This window comes from Dreissena polymorpha, chromosome 14 (genome assembly GCF_020536995.1).
Source record: "Dreissena polymorpha isolate Duluth1 chromosome 14, UMN_Dpol_1.0, whole genome shotgun sequence".
In the NCBI taxonomy this organism is placed as follows: Eukaryota; Metazoa; Mollusca; class Bivalvia; order Myida; family Dreissenidae; genus Dreissena; species Dreissena polymorpha.
The window spans coordinates 60,178,737-60,190,501 of record NC_068368.1 but is presented as its reverse complement, the minus strand read 5'-3'; positions in this window follow the sequence as shown (position 1 = coordinate 60,190,501).

Below are 11,765 nucleotides of genomic sequence, written 5' to 3'. Positions count from 1 at the left end.
CTTATCATTCTTTGAAATATATGCAATGCATAAAGCATCCGAAGAAATGTTTGCAGACAAGCTTCCGACTTGCATTCAACACACCACTAAGGTAATTTTTCAAAAGCTATATATTGTGTACGTCCTTATCGTGGAAACCTCACGTCCGTTTAAACAAGCATCTCTGACAGCTTAAAATAAGTCTGGGGCCAACGTTGATCTCGAAACATCCTGCCAGGTCTTTGACATAAAACATATGTAAACATAGAATAAAAAATAACGCCTGGAAAAACATTAATGTATACATACTTAGCGATACATCTTAAGATTAATACATATTTTCAAGAAGATAAACAATTGCATGGATTATTTGAATTAAAAATAGTTAATTACAATGAAATTTCAAATAACAAAGATATTCAAAATAATAACAACATTCAAAAATATCTGATACACCTTTAACTCATATTAAGACCAAATGAATACGGAAAAAACCCATAATCAGTAATGGAACAACCCATTTTCACACGGTAAAATTGTTTACGTTCTTAATATATATCGGGGGTCTTCTCAAAATAGCCATTGTCAGTGAACAACTCCTGGTCAGCAACAGTCAATGCGAGCAATAAGAACTTTGCTGGTAAATTTCTTATATCCGAAAATACTTTCGGAATTTTTACCTTGAACATAAATTTCTTTAGCGTCATTAATAAATTTCTCTAGCGTCATTACAAACTAAAATTTCAACAATATATTGGTTAAAAATATAGGATATCAAACAACGTAGGGAAAAAAGAACTAGACGGCCAATATGAAGCGACTAAAGTGCCCTTTGCCTTGCACAGTTCTGAATAATTTAAAATCTTTACGAATCAGATATAGTGGTGGAACGAGTCAATTATGGATATCAAACCAGTTTACAGAAAAAGCATATACAGCTTCACAGTTAGCGGTCAAAAAAACAGAATTGCACCTTGATAATTTATAATTATAATCGTTGGCAAATCTGTCCACATCGTGTCGTCCATACAAGCTGTCAATATAATTAAACACGTTAAATGAAACACCATAATCATCGTAATCTATTATTCTACTTAAATCCTCTGCTATCTTATTTCTATCTCGAGAAATCCATTTGGACTCTAATGAAATAACATGAGTTGCACATATATCAAAAATATATACTGCTAAAATGCGCAAGTTTGTTTTCATGCTACCTTTTTCTATAACGCTTACACAATTGCAAGAATCTTGTGTTCCAAACAACCTTTTTTCCCATTCAACAAGTTTTTGAAACAATCCAACGCCTACCTTATAACTAATTATTCTCTGTATGTGGATGTTTGTATTTGACGTGACTGGCGACTATAGACGACTGAAAAAGTGTGAAACATTCTTGTTCAGATGTGTAAAGAACTTAAACGATACTAATTAAATGATTTAACATATGTCATTATGTATACTTAATATGCACATGTGTGGCATATGAATAAAACAAATTTTCATACAAATCAAGCGGAAAGTCTAAACCGTAAATAAAGAAATAAGGTTTTAATTATCTGATACCGGCCGATGCCCCAAAGCGCACACATGACGCCCATCAATCACGTTAAGTTGCTTAAAATAGTATAAATTTACAAATCTAAAAAATTATTTTTGTTTAAAGAAGCTGCTGTTATTTGCAAGATTCACCTACCACCACCAATCAAGCGAAGTGTACATGACTTCACGTACACCCCATACAATAATCGGTAGTAACGAACGATTCAACCCTACTGCATTTTTTTTTAAATATCTTTTTTCTTTTAATGGCAGGGGGACGTACGAGGACCCATGGCTCAAGATCGGTGTCTAGATGCCTTCATCACCTCCCGAAACCAGTATGTTTAGAAATCTACAAAAAGCAGCTAATATTATATTGTAAAAATTAAATTTTCTTTAACAAAACAGTAAAAAAACTTTATCCAACTCATTGCGCAATTTAACATAACACACAAACCTCAAAAGCATCCCGTACGCACCCGAACATCAACAAGAATCAAACAAATCACTCAAACCAACCATAAAATTCATAAAAAAATACCTAAACAGAGTGTAGATAAACCATTCCGAGTAATATATATATATGCATATCACGAAATTTTGCACCAGCTGTACTAAACCGACTTCCACATCTTACCAGTCACAACTAAACGAAAAAAATTAAATAATCGATAAAATAAAAATACCTTTTAAAAATAATTCATTACGTAAGAAAACAAAAACTGACATTTAAACATACTACGATTTGATAAATATGCGGAAAGTATTATCTCTAGGATGTGAGAGTCTCAAATATGATACACATAACTTGCAATTCACATTAAAAACACAATATGATGTAAAAGAAATGGCGACTCAATAACTTTGCAAATCAAATATACCACAAAACGAAAAACTCGTGTGCATTCGCCATTGAAATTAATTCTGAAATTTAATTGCAAAAAATGAATTGCTTCAGTTAGCAGACGATTTAAACACAATATTAGAATTTCGTCTGACCTTTTACCGCACATTCTTCTCAGTCCAGTCCGACTCTTCCTGGAAGCTTCTCTTCAAATCCTAAAATTTGTCGTCAAAATAGACCTTAATTTATTTGCAACTTTGTTATTTAAATTACTTTCTGAATGAGACATATTGAAATAAGCAAACGACCTATTTTTGCTGCCAATAAAACCTCGAGTGACAAAAAAACGCCTCTATACACCTTTATAACGCCACGAAACCTTGCAATGCACGAGCTAATTTCCCGCTTAATCAAATCGTAAAACGAACAAGTACGATCAATACCGAAACTATAAATAGAACTAATTTAGAAACGTGAACAATTTCATTTATTATTCAAGCGGTGGGTTGCTACCAATACCAAAAACGTGATAACTAAGGTGCAGAAAATAAATGCTTTAATTCATCGAGCTTTGTAACGTGTATGATAGAGTTCTAATAAATTGAAATATGTTTCAATCGTTAATATATTCATTTTTTAATCGTTAATAGTTAAAAAAACGGCTATCTTTAGAATTTACATAGGACGTATTCAGTTGCATAATCCATCGAACCCATCTGCACTCGTTCTAATAAATTTCAAAGCAATCCGTTGGGTGACATTATGTGAGCAATAAAATGTCTGCCTGTCTGTCTTAAAGAATAACAATCATGTTAGAAATTATAAATGTTGTATTACCTTGGCTATAGATGTTAGAAGCGGTAGTGCTAATAAGTGCAAACAGCTTATGGAATGGTTTTGTTATATATTAATGATAATGTGATATAAATAACAGCAATTGATTTTAATCATTGTTTTAATCAAATCGCTGAAACACTGCAGTGGTTCCTGTTTAGAAATACATGGCTTAATTAAATGATTGCAAATGTTTGTGTTGTAAATCATTAAGGTCAATTTCATAGATGTACCCACAAATTTATAATTTGTTCGCAAAAAATGAGAACCGAGTTTCCTAAATAAAAATATGTTAATTCCATTTGCAATATAATCAAAGAGTGAATAAAAATGTGATGTCTATATTAGTATGCACAATTTGCCAAACATTTAAAGCTCTATATATTGCAAAGGATCAACTCTTAGTACAATCATCTGCTCCGGTGTTTATCCTTGACATAAAATCTACCTATGACATGTGACAATATGTATGCCCTACTGTCAGTCATGAAGACACAAAATAGCAATACAATTTGTAAAACCAATTCTGCCATTATTTCAGTTTGTTGTGGCCTACGAAAGGATTTTCTTCTATGAGATTTGTCTATGTATTTGTTTAACAAATAACCACATCACCAAGTTTAATACTATCTTATTATGAAATCAATATCGTTAAAGGTAATACAGAAAAAATACGTTATTGAGAATAAATTAACAATACAGTGATCATCTAAGAGATCTACTATAAATATTACAGTTCAGTCTTAAATCTTTGCAGCGAAGCGTTACATCTCCTATTGCGATTTAATTTTCAATTTTAAAAGTCTGTTTGAAAAATGTCAAGCGACTTCGATGGGAAACTGAACATTAACGTATTATTTATAATCAATTATCAATGTTTTGAAAGTCGTTGTCACATTTAGCAGAATCCTATGGGTTACCTGTGAATTTGCTGAAATGTAATTTCTTTTATTCATAGAATAGTATTCATATTCAAATGTCAATCGACGTCAACATCGAATGGCATGCTCATTATATGAACATTAAACGTTAATACATATACAGCGAAACTCCAGCTGTATATGAAACAGAAAAAAACTCAATTATACACTGCGGTATCTTCAGTAGAAATGATTGCTCAAAACAACATCTGTTCTTTAAAATGTCTACGGTGATTTGATATATAATTGGCTTTGTTAATTATCCAAATGATAAACATCTATAGTAGCTATATAATATTACCCAATTCTTATGACTATAATTGTTATATAAAATACAAACGGTAAAGTCTTCTTTGTTACCAATTTATTACTGTATTAATATGCAAGTCCTTTTCTTGTAATACTGGTAAACAAGCTATCTGATTGGTTGGGGCACTTTGACATGAGGATTTTTATAAGCACTTATAAGAGTACTTTCGTTTTCGATAAGGACTTTCTGTATGCCAATTAGCATCGAAAACGAGGTTCTGGTGCATATATTCCTATTTTAAAGGAACGACAAAGAGATTTAATGAAAAAGTCACGCTATATTTAATAAAATGGTTACTGCTCAGTGCTCGAAAGCATAACATTATTTTTTATCTATGCAATGATTGCAAAGAAAACTATCAAATACGTACTCTCCATTTATGTGAATGGGCAATAAAGTTCAAGTAATTATGAGAAAGGTAACGAAAAACATTAACCGGTTAACCGGTTTACTGGACAACCAAAACATGTTTTTAAAAAGTATATCGTTCGTATATTTTCTCATGTTTGAATTAACTTAATATAAAAATGTTTTTTTTTTTATCTCGTCCAGGTTGAAAAAAATCAAAATTAACTATTTTAAATTAGTAGTTATAGTTATAGGAATGTTAAAAATTATTCTAATCTCAACAACTGCTAGCTACTAATGTATTTTAACGTATCGCACCGCACAACTTTAATATGATTAAAAACATACTACATTTAATTATGTTATTTTAAATCAAATAAATAACTGTTTGAGTGCTAGTTCTTTATTACTGTGGTTTGAAAATTTGCTTAACCTTTCTTAATTCAATGTTGCCTCAGACGGTTGTTGTGGGATTGTTGATGACGTAAACTACTGCCAAAATTATCAAATTCTGAGAGATAATTTGACGTTTCTTTTATAAGATTTTAACAACGACTGATATACTTCATTTACATGTTATTTCGAAATACGTAATTCTCTAGAGGAATCAGTCTTGGATACTGTTTTACAATAAATACAAATACGCGGACCAAGTGATTGATTGTAATCGCGAAGAAACGCGTCAATTACGTCTGCGCTTATACCCGATATTCTCCACAGTTTTCAAATAAGGTTCGTGAGTCAAACAACACAAACGTGCGGATTATCAATTATTTTAATGTAAATACAACAGAGGCAAAATATATGGCAATGTATACAGAAGATGCATATACATGTGAATTTGTAATGCGGTTTGGAGGAAACCCTCTCGTTATATGACGATGTTTAATGTTGATATTTAGTTTAAACCTATTTATGTTAGCTCGATTGCGTCGATAGCCTAAGGCTTATATAAACGCTCTCGAATCCGTTTCCTGGGCCTAGAACCAGTACTTGGTGTCTTTGGGGAAGATCTTAAGAATGCTCCCACGGTGGGGATCGAAGCCGTGACCTCCCGGTCGCTAGGCGGACAGCATATCCATTACACCACAGCGAGCGATGTTGATATTTGACATAGTGGCCTCAAAGTAGTGCAGGGGCCATCTATATACATGGACATGTCAACGTTTTAAGTTTTTGGTAGAATAAAGTATGTTTCTAATGTGAGAAAAGTACTTACTTATTTCAAGAATAATGGACATGGTTGCCATGACTTTTGACAGAACCCTTTATGTGGATGCCATATCAAGAGTCATGTGTGTACACATATGTTTGTATGAGGTCACTATTTGCTAAATTATGTTTTGATCATTTGTTATATTGAACTAGAAGCGCCAAACCTACTTTTCAGCAAGAATGAATTACGGCGTCCGTCGCAAGTAATTGCCTTCTTTGTTTGAAGTAAATCATCATCTTTATTAGAGATGATGTAACAAATGATTGCGTTGATGTCAGAGGGGCAAGGTGAGGATGCAAACATTTATAAACAAATACAGATCTTAAGCCTCAGCGTAGATCTTTGAGGGTGAAAGATTGTGTTCTTTCATGAGAGCCACGCACACTTCAATTTTATCGCAAGGAATTACTGATCTGAGTTCTGAATCATGCTGCCACACCAGTCTCCGTAACTTATTTCCTTGCAATCCACACTGACGGAAAGCTTTCGATGTATTCTGGTCTACCAAATGGCACGTTATTGTAAGACAAAGATCCCATGTGATGATTGTTATCCCCACGCTTTTTGAAAAGCGTGGGGATATTGTGGTTATCTCCGCTGTCCGTCTGTCTGTCCGTCCTGGCCACTATCTCCTCCTACACTATTAGCACTAAAACCTTGAACTATACATTCATGTTAGATATGAGCATATGTGCGACCCTGCACTATTTGGAAGTTTGATCTGACCCCCTGGGTCAAAAGTTATGGGGGATGGGGTGGAGCCGGGTCAGATATTTTCACTCATTTTTATGCCCCCTGTATGGTACATTGGCCATCACTTTTGCAATATGGAAGATAGCAACTTTATATTTGGCATGCATGTGTATCTCATAGAGCTGCACATTTTGAGTGGTGAAAGATCAAGGTCATCCTTCAAGGTCAAACGTAAAATAAAACTAATCCAAGAGAAGTAATAAGCTTAAAAGGGAGGTAAGTAATGAATCTGTCAAATGTTTTTTTTTTAATAAATCAAAGCGGCGCAGGATGGGGAAAAGTGGTTCTGACAAACACATCTGTTATGTTATGCTATTTTATATATTAACTTCTTTATTTATAAACCGATTTACTTCCAATTGATACTTAACATCTCTTATGACAATACGGTCAATCTCAACTACGTGTCGGCCTCTGCAGCGCCATTTCTTTTTCGACATGGAAAAAGTCCGGTCAAGTTCGTTCTGAAACGTAAAATATGTGATTTAATTCTAGAGATCTCAGAAGCGAGTACATAGCTACACTAAGGTACATGTCATTTCTTGTTCGAATCCTTGTTCAAAACTAGAGTAGACACATCCGTAATCAATCTAAGTTTTGCTTTGTTGACACTGTTAAACGTCTCATATACATATAGCCCATGTATTTTTCCATACTGTATGCCGAAAAAAATTATTTTGTTGTTTGTTTAAAAAAATATATTTGACAATGTATGGATCAATATTATGATAACAATTTGAACATTAGTTGTTTTTTATAGTCTAGATAGAATGATAACATGTACTCCAATACAATTTCGCTTATCTCAGTATCTTTTCAGTCCTAATGCATGCAGTGTTGTATTAAAATGGCGAATACTGATTTGAACTTGATAGAGCATTCCTAGCACATTATGAATTTCACAGGCTTTGAATCCGTTTTCACACACATCACACATCATTTCCTTTTAAATTAATAATCATTATCAATAATCATTAATTATCATTGCGCACGTCATAGCTATCGCGTGCCATGTCCTAGCACCCGCTAAATTAGTTATTTCATATGTCACCTAAATGCCTCCGTTGTTATGCCATTTTGTTTTGATTTTGTAAACCTTAGATACATATTCAGACAAACAAAAACGCGTGTTTCGAAATATCTTATCAATTTCCTTGAGAGCAATTTGGTGCAATATAAATGTTTATTAAATATTAATAGACACAGTCATAATCTTCGGAGCTTTCAATCGTTGGGTCCAACATACGCATGAGTTGTTCGACGATGTGAAATCGGATCTTGGGATGACATGCACTTTTTATGTTTTAGCATATCACTTAAGCCATGCGAAAATGGTTCGTATGCCTTATACGGCGGTTGTAGCTCCAGACCAGCCTGTTAATTTTCAAAAGTTCGTCGGTGCTTCGATATCCGCTATTGCGACCACGAAATCGTGACTTCATAGCGGACATCGAAGCTCCTGACTATACTGTGCAATTGCGAGGGCTGGAAAGGAGCTAGGCTTGCATCATATGATATAATGCTCACTTTTGCAAGATGATAGTCATTATGTCTTAAAATTGCGCGCATGTATGACCTATATTCAACCAAACTTTCGCAAACTGAAGCACCCATTTCCGTCAAGATCTGTTTCTTTGAGATCAAATATACGATAAAAGTCTTTTTTTTATTAATAATTAATTATGTTTGCTTTAAAATGCGTTTGTTTTTAACTATAGAAAGTAATTTGAAAAGTTGGTCTGCCCGTGGGATGTTTGCATTTTTCAAAAGTGATTTTTCGTTTTCCCATGGGAACTTTTGTTTTTCCAATGACATTTTTCCCACATTTTAGATTGGAAAAATATTCCATTGGATTTTAGAAAAAAAATATACGTTTGATTATGATAGGTCATCGGTTTTTAGCACGGTTAAATTATATGTGCTGATTTTCATTAAATTTTCTTTCATAGAAAATTTAATTGGAAAAACTATTTGATTGTTGACATATGTTTAGAGATTTAGTCACATAACTTCCAGAAGTTCTACATTATATCAAATAACGAACAATCAACGCGATTTTAATACGTTTGATATAATCTAAACATAAAAACAAAATATCCCTTGGGGATGTTTTTCTAATTATTTGTTTCCCACTTTTCCCCAATTTGATGCATTTCAAATGTTTTTTATAATCCTTTTCATATATTAGTTCCATTAACAAAAACAAAATATTCTAAATTGTTTGATCATTTATTGGAAGATACCGACCCATACATGGAGTAATTTATTTTAATAAAATTAAATCAGTATTATTATTACGTTTTAAGTGAATATGAACACGACAATTTAATAACAAAAAGTCAAAGTTTCGTTCTAGTACAAATATTGTATTATCTAACCTCAGAACAATAAATAAATAATGTTCACATGGTATTTGCACAAGTATCATTGAGTTCGTTGATTGTTTTGGTGATTTTAAGAAAACAACATCAACGGCGTACTAATGAACAAATAATTGCCTTGTTAAATGTATGACATAAAAAAAGCGTTCGTCAATCTGTGAACATGTCATTCTAAAGCACTGGCAATAATGTGTGGTAATGTGTGTTTTGTGTCCCACTTAAGAAAGAATTGGGGGCATATAATAACCCTATCTATCAGGCCGTCCGCCTACAGTTTTTGTGTCGCGCATTTCACAAAATGTATTAGTGCTAGATTAATAAAAAAATCAAACTGATTAACCGGCATATTTACTTGCACACCTATGTATGTTGGTGAAAGGCGATACAATAACGCATCATTTCAAAGGCAAACCCCCGTTTTTCTAATACAATTTATTGCAAGAAAGCAAACAAATACATCCAGCACTATAAAGAAGTAAAACTCTAGCTTCTGGAGCATTATTGCATTATTATTATAAAAAATTCCGTGGTCCTTTATTAAGTGCAAGTGACCAATTGCCAAAACAGTACGAAAAAGCATAATACAAAACAAAATGAACACATAATAGAATAAAGCTTTGGTCACCGCCTTGATATGACCAATGCAAAGCACTGGGATTTACACCGGTTTTAGAGCGCTCAACCTCACACTTGCTCCAGCAATATTCATGATACATATAAGTGAAGATAAAATTTAACCTCATAGCAATGTAACTCAAATTAAACAATAATAAAATGGAATGAAACGCATTCAATTTTATTGCCATTTAATTACTCAATGGAAGGAGACCAGAGTAACAGAGTTACCACTTTGAGGAACAATGTTATGAAATTAATGGAAAGTGTCAGCTACATCCCGTCTTTTTGCAAAAAGATTTATGAATACAGTATCATATAGTTAATATTTAAGAGCATCATCCTGGATACAGGAAATACAGGAAAAAGAGCAATATTGGGTGTTAAAGAGCCATATAACATAGATTGGTTGTTGATGTGACAGCTTAAAAATAAATCGATCGAAAAGACTGTCATAATGACCCTAAAGCGCTCACATTAGGCTAAGCGCATCCATTGCTGAAGACTTGAGCAGGTGATCTAGTTTTGGACCACACTTGACACAGTTTCAATTTTGACTTTCTTATTTACAAGATAAACAGTCCGGCCGAGTTAAGCATACACTGCGTCATGGATTTGGCGTTAGTTTGACAACATAGTTGTTTTTTCATTTGACATGGTGACCAATTTTTAATACGCATCATGCCCAGATTCAAACTTGAATTAGATATTGTCGAGATAACAATCTGACCGATTTTAGCAAGCTGTTTATTATTGTTTATTCTAGAATGATACAAACATTTGCTTGGCGAGCTCGTTAAACGCACGTGACCCAGATTACAACTCTTCTAGGTATTGCTGAAATATGCATTATTCCCGAGTTCAATCATGGTTGAATAACAAATGTGGCCTCTAGAGTGGTTTTCTCTAAGATTTGATCTGTAACCTTGTTTTGGACACACGAGGCCAAGACTTGAATCAAGCTTTGAAAATGTTAAGATAAACATTAGTCCATGTTACACCAAGATCGAGTGATAATTGTTTTTCTTGAGTGATAATAAGCTTTTTCTTGTACATGCACTGTTATACAACGCGCATAACCTAGATTCTTACTTGGTAATATTTTGTCGAGAGAAACATTGTAACTTTTTCATCAGATCGATTAAAACCCATTGCCAGAGTGGTAACAACGTTTTTATATGATTTGTCCTGTTAACCAAGTTTTTTTTAAGTCACGTAACATAGATTCAAACTTAGCCTATATATTGTTAAGAAACACTGTCAGTGTTTCATAAAAAGATATAAACGAGGCCTCTAGAATGGAAACAAGGTTTTAATAAGATTATACCTGGTGACCTTGATTTTGGACGAACGTAACGCAGATTAAAACTTGGTAAAGAAAATGTCACGATAAACATTTTGAACAAGTTGTATTAAGACTGAGTCATAATTATGTCCGCATATTTGTTACACGATATTCTAACATTTGACCTGATGCCCAAGGTTTTAGATGCACATGATCAAGATTCAAACTCGGTCTTCATATTTCCTAGATATACATTCCGACCATGTTTCATAAAGATCGGATGACATATATAGCATCTAGAGAGGTAACGAGCTGACGGTTGACGACGAAAACCGGACACCGTTCGGCGACGAATGCCGGACATTAGGTAATCACAATAGCTCAGCATGAGCGCTTTATACTCAGGTGTGCTAAAATTTCCAAAATAACACAATATAGTAATTCAATCAGAGATAAGAAAATTGCAATTTTAGTAATATACACGAAGTTCAAGACATAAATTTGAAATGTTTCAAGCTTTACTTTAGCGGTGTAAGAAAAGATTTCACAGTATATACAACATGTAAAGCTAGTGCACATTTGTAAATAGAAATATTCTGCAAAATGATCTGCATATAAAGCTTACGGTACATGTTAGAATCGTATGTGGGAAACAAAACACTTCATGTATATATATTTAAATTACTTTCACCACATTTTGAAAAAAATTATCTTGCAGGTGCGTGCACATTTTTGAAC